Below are 12,911 nucleotides of genomic sequence, written 5' to 3' on the forward strand. Positions count from 1 at the left end.
CATTGCAAAAGGTCTCATCTTCTGTGTTAGCTGTCAAACGTTCACTCCTTGGAACTGATGGAGTTAGCTCTACGAAGATGGGTACTAAAGGTGATACCTTTCGGGGTCCGATATCAGAAGAAGCAAAGAAGACAAAGTCCTTACAAGATATGAATGGTGTTCCTATCCTTAACTTGCCTGAAGATGAAGAAGTCAACCAACAGGATGGATGGATACTCAGACGTGGTGGTAAATCTATCCCGGTGATGGAAACTATTGCAGAGGAGGAGGATTTGGTGGATATGTTACAGTTTACGCCGGAGGACATCAAACCTGAGGTAGAATTTTGGAAAAACTCTGTGTTTGTTATGTTTTGGGTGCTAACCCACCATGGGATCTTATTGAGGATTATGTTTATCGGGTTTGGGGTGATTTTGGCATTGATAGTCTCGTTTTTAGACAATGGGATATTCATTGTTAGATTTACAAAACAGGGTAGTAGGGATGCTCTGTTGAAGTCAGGTTACTATTTGTTTGATAATAAACCAATAATAATCAAACCCTGGGATATTTCTACGGAATTAAAGAAAGGTAAAGTTGAAGTGGTCCCTGTTTGGATTAGATTAGCGGGTATTCCTATGAAATTCTGGGGAAAATGCTTGCCAAAAATTGCTGGTTTGGTGGGGAAGTTTGTCCAACTGGATGGGCCAACTGTGGATAAAATTCATTTGAGTTATGCTGGGGTAATGGTTGAGTTGCAAATGGATCAGAGTTTGCCTGACCAGGTGAAGTTCTTGGATGAGACTGGAAAAGTGGTTACTGTTACTGTTGTTTATGAATGGAAACCTATTAGTACCTATTGCAAAGGAATAGGCCATATTGCAGATCAATGCAGGAAACCAAAGCCTAAAATAAGGAGGAAACAAGTTCAGGGGATTGTTACTAAACCACAATCTCTACCTAAACAAGTTTAGAGGCCAGTGCAAAAATCTCAGAATGTTTTTCTGTCACCATAAATCTTTACACCTAAAGCCTTCCCTCCTCTTGGCCAGGTTAGATCAACTTCTGTAGTTAAATCTACACCTGCAAAGCAGATCATGAAGTGCACTAGGCAAGGTGGGATGGAAGGGATTAGATTGTCTGGGCAATTCAGTCCTTATACTTTTGTTGATGCACCGATTAGTAATGCTACTCCTGGAGGGGGAGTAGTAGAGAGTGGAAAGGACCCTCCACCTGCCAATCCTAATGCATAGTATTGGTTTTTGGAATGTTAGGGGTCTTAATGACCTGAATAAGCAGAAGGTGGTCAAGTGGTTTATGCACAATAATGGGGTTGGTCTGCTGGAAACTAAGCTCAAACCTAGTACTCTCCTTAAGAGACCTACCTCTATTTGTGATGGGTGGAGTGTGACCACTAACTGCAGGTGGCATAAGGGGGGAAGAATTTTGATTTTTTGGAGGCCTTCATGTTTTGATATACAATTTTTATCCTATAATGCACAATATATTCATATGTTAGTCTATTCACAGACTGATGATAAGAAGTTTTATTTGACTATAATATTTGCTTTCAATGGCCTTCATGAAAGGGTGGAGCTATGGGAGTTTCTAAAATAGGTGGCTAATCATTATTCTGATCCCTGGCTTTGGCTAGGAGACTTTAACACAGTTTTATCGCCTGTTGAAAGACTTGGTGGTCATACTACTGAGATTGAGATGGAACAGTTTCAAGAGTGTGTTTCTTTATGCTGTATAGAGGATATTTCAGCTACTGGGGCTCTCTATACTTGGTCTAATAAGCAAGAGGCTTCTGAGAGGATCTATAGCAGATTGGAAAGGGTTATGGGAAATATTGAGTGGATGAATATGTTTGGTGATTACTGTTACACCCCCATACTCCAAGTGCCTTACCAGGACCACCCAGGTATAAGGATGTTACCATCTCGGTTACCCGAGGCAATGATAATCAAATAAACAATAATGAAAAGACGTTTAAATAGAAATACTTTAGTGAAAGGTTACAATCCAAAGACCAAACCAAAATACGAATACATGTCTCAAACCAACTGTCTAATCAGCTAACTGAAATGTTTATGAAAACTACTAAGCTACAAATGGAAGACTTCTATCATCGACCGTGGCACATCCCAGCTATCCCGACTCAACTCATACCGCTCAATATCTCGCTCACCATCCCCGAATGGATCACCACAGTTTTAAAACAATAAACTGGGGTCGATTATTCACACAATTATATACAACCAACAATACAATAATCAAGATAGCTCAAACAAATCACACACAATCACCCACTCCAATCAATCTCCATCACCGATCGTCCACCGGACCCACCACTGCCCGATGGGGGACCGCAACCGTACCCACCAAATCCCCGCTCATCATACCGATCGATAACCCTATCCCATTAATGTGCACATCCCCTTCGGTGGCGGGTTCCACGAAGGGCGAAACTAGGGCATGAAGCCACTCCCGCAAGTGACTCCACTCAGACGAGAACGCATCTCGAGAACCAGAGACAAACAATCACAATTACAATACAACAAAGAACATCCGTCCAATCAATCAACAATCACTAACTACAAAGACAATCACCACACATTATGTAAATACTACTGAGTAGGGAAACCCTACCGGAAAGCACAACAATCGACGATCTCACAAACATATCAAAACGCTTCCTCTACGAATCCTCCTCCTAATATACAAGCACATAATCACTACCAATCATACAAACAACAAAACCCCCAAATCCCCAAATTAAGGTTTAACCAACTTTAAAGAAACATCATAAAAAAGGTATATAGGTCTTACCCTCGACGCAAGGATAACAACGGTATAAAGAAAGGTGAAATCCGACCTTCAAAGCTCCGGGATTTGCCAACAATGCGATTAAAGCGAAGAACGTACTTTGTTTTCTCTCTTGACAGTAATTAGGTTTTGAAAAGTGTTTTAAGAACAATGATGGAAGTATTATATACTCTAATCGCATTATTAACAAAACCCGAGAAATCATCCCCGTAATGCTACTCGATCGAGTAGCTAAGGTACTCGATCGAGTGCCCCCTTACTCGATCGAGTATCCACGTTACTCGATCGAGTACCCAACAGGTCAGAAACTATTTTAATTTGCAACTCGCCCTTACTAGACAGAGTAAGGCCTACTCGATAGAGTACCCAGAGACTCATAAATACGTAGTATTACAGTCTTCCTTCCTTAAAAAGAACTTCGTCCCCGAAGTTCAAACCACAACAAAACAAAGACACACCCTACGCACTCCCGACTCAACAACCCAAACAAAACTCAACATAAAACATGTTACTAACCCAAACTCAACCCGACTCAACGACAACAACCATACCGACATAACATAAAAAGGGTGTAAAAACTCTTAAAAACTCTTTGCGATCATCTCCTACCCCCCTAAAAGAAACAAGGTTACGTCCCCGTAACCATACATACCTGATCAAAAAGGAAAGGGTAGCGCTCTCTCATGGCATCCTCTGCCTCCCATGTAGCTTCCCCAGTCTCGTGGTTAGACCAAAGGATCTTAAGCAAAACTGTCTCACCACTCTTAGTCTTCCTAACCTTCCGGTCAAGAATCTGCTTAGGTACCTCAAGATATGATAAGGACTCATCTAGCTCTAAGCTCTCTGCCTCTAACACATGTGATGGGTCACTCACATACTTCCGCAGCTGCGATACATGAAACACATTATGCACTCTCTCTAACGCAGCCGGTAAAGCCAGACGATATGCAACTTCCCCAACTCGCTCTAAGATCTCATAAGGACCGATGAAATTCTGACTCAGCTTGCCTTTCTTCCCAAATCTCATAACCTCACGCATATGAGACACTTTCAGAAGAACCTTGTCCCCAACCTGAAACTCTATATCCCGACGATGTAGATCTGCATAACTCTTTTGCCTATCCTGAGCTGCTCTCATCCGTTCCCTGATCATCATTATCTGTTCAACCATCTCATGTACCATCTCTGGTGCTAGAACCACTGCCTCAGCACTGTCGTCCCAACAAATTGGACTCCTGCATCTCCTCCCATATAAAGCCTCACACGGTGCCATGCCAATACTAGTGCGATAGCTGTTGTTGTAAGAAAACTCTATCAAATCCAACCTCTATTCCCAGCTACCACCAAAGTCCATCACACAAGCTCGCAACATATCCTCAAGAGTCTTGATCGTTCTCTCATTCTGACCGTCTGTCGCAGAATGAAAAGCTGTACTCATCTTCAAAGTTGTTCCCAAAGATTCCTTCTACTCTTTCCAAAACCTTGAGATAAATCTCGCATCTCTGTCAGACACTATGTCCTTAGGGACTCCATGTAACTTAAGCACATTCTTTCGATAAGCCATAGCCAATTGTGCTTTAGTCCATGTATCTTTCATTGGTACAAAGTGAGCTGACTTGGTCAGTCGATCCACTATTACCCATATCATATTATTACCCTGTTGACTCTTTGGGAAACCCACGATAAAATCCATAGAAATGGATCCCCACTTCCACTCAGGTACCTCTAAAGACTGAATCTTATCTTGTGGTCATCGCTGTTCCCCTTTAACTCTCTGGCATGTCAAACAACAGGCCACAAACTCAGCTATTTCATTCTTCATCCCAGGCCACCAAAACGTGTTCTTCAAATCCTTGTATAGCTTGTCACCACCTGGATGTACTGAATACGGTGTACAATGTGCCTCTGTCATGATTGTCTTTTTCAGCTCCTCATCATTAGGGACACACCACCTACCATCGAACCTCAAACTACCACCTATATGAATAGAGAATCGGGACACTGTCCCTTTCTCTACTCCAGCTCTCCACTCAACCATCTTAGGATCCAAAGCCTGTTTACCTCGAATGTCATCATAAAGATCAGGCTGCACTGTCAAATCTCCCACAGCATCCCCTCTCTGCATCATATGTATCCCAAACTTCCCCACCTCATCTCTCAACCTCATCAAAGATAGAGCTGTACACAGAGAATGTACACTCTTCCTACTCAAAGCATCTGCAACAACATTGGCTTTCCCTTCATGGTAGATAATGTCCATGTCATAATCGCCAATCAGCTCCATCCACCTCCTCTGTCTCATGTTCAACTTCTTTTGAGTGAAGATGTACTTAAGACTCTTGTGATCCGAAAATAACTTAAAGGTCGCCCCATAAAGGTAATGTCTCCAAATCTTGAGAGCAAACACCACTGCACCCAACTCTAGATCATGTGTAGGGTAGTTCTCCTCATACGGCTTCAATTGCCTAGAAGCATAGACAATCACCTTACCGTTCTGCATCAACACACATCCCAACCCATTCTTTGAGGCATCTGTATAAACCTCAAAGTTCTCGATCCCTTCAGGCAATGCTAAGATAGGAGTTGTGGTCAAACGCTCCTTTAATGTTTGGAACGCCTTCTCACAACTCTCATCCCAACGAAACCTGTTCTCTTTCCTCATCAAAGCTGTCATAAGTCTAGCTATCTTGGAGAAATCTTTCACGAACCGTCTGTAGTATCCAGCTAAACCCAAGAAACTCCTGATTTCAGCAACATTCTTTGGTGCTTCCCACTTTGTCACTGCCTCAATCTTTGCTGGATCCACAGCTACTCCCTCCTTAGAGATCACATGCCCCAGAAAAGCAACTTTCTCCAACCAGAACTCACACTCAGACAGCTTAGCATACAACTCATGCTCCCTCAGAGTCTGCAACACAATCCTCAGATGCTCCTCATGCTCCTCCTTAGTCTTAGAGTAGACTAAGATGTCATCGATAAACACCACCACAAACTTGTCTAAAAACTGTCTGAAGATTCTGTTCATCAAATCCATAAACACAGCCGGTGCATTAGATAACCCAAACGGCATCACCACGTACTCATAATGACCATACCTCGACGTGAAAGCTGTCTTTGGTATGTCCATCTCTCTAATCTTCACCTGATGGTACCCCGACCTCAAATCAATCTTAGAAAAGACTGATGCACCACTCAACTGATCAAACAGGTCATCTATCCTTGGCAAAGGATACTTGTTCTTTATCGTCACTCGGTTCAGCTCCCTGTAATCTATGCACAACCTCAAACTCCCATCTTTCTTCTTCACGAAAAAAACTGGTGCTCCCCACGGCGATACACTAGGTCTAATGTATCCCTTCTCTATCAGATCATCTAACTGTTTCCTGAGCTCCTCCATCTCTTTAGGACCCATCCGGTACGGTGCCTTAGAGATTGGCCCCGTCCCCGGTTTCAACTCAACGGTGAAATCTATCTCCCTCTTCGGTGGCAACCCCGGAATCTCCTCTGGAAAAACATCTGCAAACTCTCCCACCACTGGTATCTGATCAACTGTCGGACTCTCTATCCGGTCATCTCTCACATGGCACAAGATCAAATGACATCCCTTCCTCAGATAAGACTTCAAGGTGACAGCTGCAATCAACTTAACTTTGGGTTTGACTAGAAACCCACGATAAGACACACTAACACCCATAGGCCCTCTCAAAGACACTTTCTTTTGATGACAGTCTATCTTAGCTTTATACTTTCCTAACCAGTCCATCCCGACTATCATCTCAAAACCGTCAAAAGGAAACTCTAGCAAGTCTACAGGTAGATCAACTTGCCCAACTATCATAGATACATCTCTAAATAACCTCCCACATGATACAGACTCACCCGAAGGTATAAAAACTTTCTCACTTACAGACTCATATACCCTCAAACCCAACCGTTTAACATGAATCGAAGATACAAACGACTGAGACGCCCCAGAATCAAACAAAACAAAGGTATGAATACCGTTAACAAGAAAAGTACCAGTGATAACATGTGCATCCTCCTCAGCTGCTTTCTTGTCCATCATGAACAGCTTTCCACTGGTCTTCTGTCCACCTCCCTGGACAGTACTGGCTGATGTGGTCGGCTTAGCACCCGACCCCTGGTTGTTGTTCGTAGCTGGTTTCTGATAAGAATTACCGCCATTGCGGTTACCTCCACCCTGATAGCTCTGACTTCCCCGGTTAGACCATGACCCACCTAGTCTGTTACTCGCATAACTCTGTGCAGGTCCCTGAGAATAGCTCCCCCGAGCCGATCCCTAAAAAGCTCCCGGTGCACTTGTGCACTCATGTCTCTTGTGGCCCACACCACCACAGCCATAGCAGGTCATCCCCCAACTACCACTACCACTCACACGGCCACGCCCAAAGGAAGCCCCAAAGATCAACCCGACCCGGAAGAAAACCCTCTAGCTTGGGTGTGGTTGCCTTTCTTATGACTAGATTGGCCACCACCCTCACTCTCAGCCTTTCTTTTCTCACTCACTCTCTCCTGAGCCATCTCCACCAACCTCTCAGCTCTCCCAGCCCTCTCATAAGCTTCCTTAACATCGGTAAGGACTCCCACGGGTAACTTATCCATAATATTGGGTCTCAACCCTCTCCCAAACCTCAGCGCCAGGTTCTCCTCACTCAAACCCATATCCTCAGCATACCTAGACTTCTCATTAAACTGCTTGTAGTACTCAAAGAATCGACATATCGGATGTCATCTTAAACCCATCAAACTCCTCCCTCAGCTTACTCCTCACATGCTCCGGTACAAACTCTTTCTTCATAGCCCTCCGAAACTCTTCCCAAGGTATAGCAGGTAAGCCCTGTTTCGCATACATCTCCCTAGCACTCACCTTTACCGTATCCCACCGCTTGCCAACTGCTTCCCTCAGGTAGAACACAGCTTGTTCTACTCTCATCTCATCAGGACAATGAACCAGGTCTAGTATATTCTCCATCTCACGATGCCAGTTGTCAAGAAAGTTTGGTTCCCCGGTTCCCGTGTACTCTTTTGGGTTAAACCTCGCTATATAGAGACTGATCTTAGAGTGATCAACCTCCTTATCCTTATCCTTATTCACTTTCTTTAAAGCCTCAGTGAGAGCATCTTGGTGCTCCAACATCTTAACAACATCATCTATGTTCATGGTCTCAGCTCTCGCATAATAAGCGTTTCTTTTGGGCGGCATCTTGAAACTATATAAGAAAGGGTAGATATAAATATACACACTAAAACCTCAAAACACGAAAGCGGACTGCCCAGAACACACTCGATCGAGTGCCCAAACCTACTCGATCGAGTAAGAGGCTACTCGATCGAGTGCCCACCATACTCGATCGAGTGCCTCGACATCAGACCCCAAACAGACCTTCTGATCTCTAACCTACTCGACCGAGTAGCCAGGCTACTCGATTGAGTGACCCCCTACTCGATCGAGTGCCCGAGGTACTCGATCGAGTGCTCAAAAACTCGATTCTGGTTGCAAAAATGTCAAATACCCACTCGATCGAGTCAGACCCACTCGATCGAGTCATGCTAACTCGAAAATGCTACCCGCATGCTATATCATATCCAAACATATAAAACAACTTTATAAACACAATATTATATCATAGTTAAGCATACTATGCTACTCAATTCTTCATATGATTAAAGAAACAACTATATCATGTTATCAAACGCCACATAATAAACATCCAACATACTTCTTATTCCAACACAGTTCTATATATCTCATCAATCTTTTATTCACAAACTCAACCTTATACTCCAAACATCCAACAATTACAACACACTTCATCACATCCACACACAAGCGAACCAACAACACATACGACTTGACATACACCCCCCATGTGACCGGTTCAAAATTGTAGGGCGAGTTCGCGACTTTAGGACGTCTCCCAAGCCTTTGCATTAGCTCCTACAATCTTTACCCCGGGTTCATTTTAATTGACTCCCTATTATCATTAGGTTCATTGGTTACAGGTTTCAGGATCGTCGCTCTGATACCATTTTGTAATATCCCCATACTCCAAGTGCCTTACCAGGACCACCCAGGTATAAGGATGTTACCATCTCGGTTACCCGAGGCAATGATAATCAAATAAACAATAATGAAACAACGTTTAAATAGAAATACTTTAGTGAAAGGTTACAATCCAAAAACCAAACCAAAATACAAATACATGTCTCAAACCAACTGTCTAATCAGCTAACTGAAATGTTTATGAAAACTACTAAGCTACAGCGGAAGACTTCTATCATCAGACCGTGGCACATCCCAGCTATCCTAGTACTCAACTCATACCTGCTCAATATCTGTTCACCATCCCCGAATGGATCACCGCAGGTTTTAAAACAATAAACCGGGGTCAGTACTATTCAAACAATTATATACAACCAACAATACAGTAATTAAGATAGCTCAAACAGTCACACACAATCACCCACTCCAATCAATCTCCATTACCGACTGTCCACTGGACCAGCCCTGCCAGTGGGGGACCGCAGCCGTACCCACCAAATCCCCGCTCATCATACCGAGCGATAACCCTGTCCCATTAATGTGCACATCCCCTTCCGTGGCGGGTTCCACGAAGGGCGAACTAGGGCGTGAAGCCACTCCCGCAAGTGACTCCACTCAGCCGAGAACGCATCTCGAGAACCAGAGACAAACAATCACAATTACAATACAACAACAACATCCGTCTGAATCAATCAACAATCACTAACTACAGCACAATCACCACACATTATGTAAATACTACTGAGTAGGGAAACCCTACCTGGAAAGCACAACAATCAGACGATCTCACAGCTAATATCAAAATGCTTCCTCTACGAATTCTCCTCCTAATATACAAGCACATAATCACTACCAATCATACAAACAACAAAACCCCAAATCCCTAAATTAGGGTTTAAGCAACTTTAAAGAAACATCATAAAAAAGGTATATAGGTCTTACCCTCAACGTAAGGATCACAATGGTATAAAGAAAGGTGAAATCCGACCTTCCAAGCTCCGGGATTTGCCAACAATGCGATTAAAGCGAAGAACGTACTTTGTTTTCTTTCTTGACAGTAATTAGGTTTTGAAAAGTGTTTTAAGAACAATGACGGAAGTATTATATACTCTAATCGCATTATTAACAAAACCCAAGAAATTATCCCCCGTAAACCGGCTACTCGATCGAGTAGCTAAGGTACTCGATCGAGTGCCCCCTTACTCGATCGAGTATCCACGTTACTCGATCGAGTACCCAACAGGTCAGAAACTATTTTAATCTGCAACTCGCCTTACTCGACAGAGTAAGGCCTACTCGATAGAGTAACCAGAGACTCATAAATACGTAGTATTACAATTACATTGCTCATTTCCATCCAGATGGTCTATTTGATCATTGCCCATGTACTGTGGTGAATAGGAGAGCTGATTTAGGAGGCAAAAAGAGCTTTAAATATTTTAATATGTGGAGCCAAGCTGCAGAGTATCAGGCTAGTGTGTTCAGTGTTTGGAGGGGTGTATACTCTGGCACCAAGATGTTTAGTGTGATCAAGAAATTGAAGGCTCTCAAATCAGTACTCAAAAAGTTGAATCATACCTGCTTTTATGATATAGAAAATACTACTACTATTGCTGGTCTGGCTCTAGCAAATATTCAGAAAGTTTTAGCAGATAATCCAGAGGACTTGGATCTTATTCAGCAGGAGTTGGACCTAGCAAATGACCTAAAGGAACTTACTGTGGCTAGAGATAGTTTCTTATCCCAGAAAGCTAAGATCCAATGGTCTCTTGAGGGGGATTTGAATACTTCTTTTTTCCACCATGCTATTAAAAAGAGGGTTATGATGAATAAGGTTTTCCAAATTGAAGATAAAGATGGCAAACTTTGTACTGAGGGGTCTGATATTCAATTAGCTTTTTTGGATTATTATCAGTCATTACTAGGATCCCATGAGCAGACTATCTCAGTGCAACAACATGTAGTTAGAAGAGGTCCTTGCTGTACTGAGGAACACTGGCTAATATTAGCTCAACCAGTTACCATTGATGAAGTTAAACAAAGCATCTTTAGTATTCCTAATGGAAAGTCTCCTGGACCAGATGGTTATTCGAGTCAGTTCTATAAGGATGCATGGGATATTGTTGGAAGGGAGATTGGTGCAGCTATTATCAATTTTTTTGAATCTGGGCAGCTCACTGTTCAGGTTAATTCTAATGTCATTACTTTAATCCCTAAATTAGATAGACCTTCTAATGTGAAGCATTTCAGGCCTATATTATGCTGTAATGTTCTGTATAAAGCAATATATAAGATTATGTGTAACAGACTGGCAAGAGTACTACCTGATATCATTAGTGAGAATCAAGGTGCTTTTGTCAAGGGAAGGAGCATTCTTGAAAACATTCTCATTTGTCAAGATCTTGTCAGGCTCTATAATAGCGGAATGGCTTCTCCTAGATGTATGTTTAAACTTGACTTGTAGAAGGTTTATGATACTATAGAGTGGCAGTTTGTGGATCAAATGCTTCAGGCACTTAACTTTCCTGATCATTTTAGGAAGTTTATTATGCTTTGCATTACTACTCCTTCTTATACTCTTAACCTGAATGGTTCACAATTTGGCTTCTTTAAGGGTAAAAGGGGATTGAGGCAAGGAGATCCCATTTCCCCTCTTATCTTCTGTATTTGTATGGAATATTTGACTAGAGTTATGGAGTATGCCACTGGAAAATGGTACTTTAGATATCACCCTATATGCAAGAGCCTGAAGTTAACTCATCTTATGTTTGCTGATGATTTGTTGATGTAATGTAAGGGTGATATCAAGTCAATTATGTTGATCTTAAGGACATTATTTACCTTTTCTGAAACATCTGGATTGAGGGTTAATGCTTCTAAGTCAGAGGTTATTTTCAATGGTGTCCCAGATGGTGTGAGGATGGATATTGTGCAGGTCTCAGGTTTTCAGCAAGGAGTTTTGCCTTTCAAGTACCTGGGGGTACCAATTCAACCTGGTAGATTAGCTAAAGCCGATTGTCAGATGCTTTTGGATAAAATTGTGAACAAGATCAGAGGTATTGGTGCATGGAAGTTGAGTTATGCAGGAAGACTCATTTTGATTAACTCTGTGTTAAACACTCTCCATAATTATTGGGCTTCTATTTTTCTTATTCCCAAAGGAGTCATAAGAAGGATTGAAGCTATATGCAGGAATTTCTTTTGGAGTGGTGAATCTGACTATCATAGGGTCCCTCTGATAGCTTGGGAGAAAGTTTGTTGTAGAAAAAAAGGAAGGAGGGCTTAATATAAAACAAGCTGAGGTGTGGAATAAAGCTACTGTTGGTAAACTGGTTAGTTGGCTACATTCTAAAGCTGACAGGTAGTGGGTATTGTGGATTGATCATGTTTACCTAAAGGGAACTGACTGGGCTACATATCAACCTCTTCCCGATTCCAATTAGAACTGGAGGAATATCTGTAAAATTAAAGATGTTCTAAGTGCAGGTTTTGTGGATGGTCACTGGCAGGTTGATGTCAGAGGCTATTCCATTAGTTCTGGCTATCACTGGTTACAGGGTCCACACCCCCTTATCTAGTGGTATAATACTGTTTGGGCGTCCTGGAATATACCAAAGCATTCTCTGAATGGTTGGATGATCATGCATAAGGGTTTGAATACTCGGGATAAGCTTTATCAGCTACAGATTAGTGACAGGGATAGTTGTGTGAATTGTGAAGAGGCTCTTGAAACACATGAGCATCTGTTTAGCAGCTGTGTATATGGATCACAGATCATTGCTGGGACTGAAAGCTGGTTGAACAAAAGAATGAATGGCTCTAATCGGAACTGTACTAAACTGCAGAAGCAGGTCTGCAGAATGTCTTTAATGGCATGTTGGTATTGTATTTAGCATCAAAGGAATGAATGTAGGCTGTCAATGGTTTTAACTTCACCAAGAAAAGTAGTCATGGAAGTACAGTTTATGGTGAGGGCGCGTATCTTACAGAAAATACAGAATGTTGTGCCTAGTAAGGATCAAAGTTGGCTACTTAGCTT

The sequence above is a fragment of the Silene latifolia genome, chromosome 10 (assembly GCF_048544455.1).
Source record: "Silene latifolia isolate original U9 population chromosome 10, ASM4854445v1, whole genome shotgun sequence".
NCBI classification, from domain to species: Eukaryota; Viridiplantae; Streptophyta; class Magnoliopsida; order Caryophyllales; family Caryophyllaceae; genus Silene; species Silene latifolia.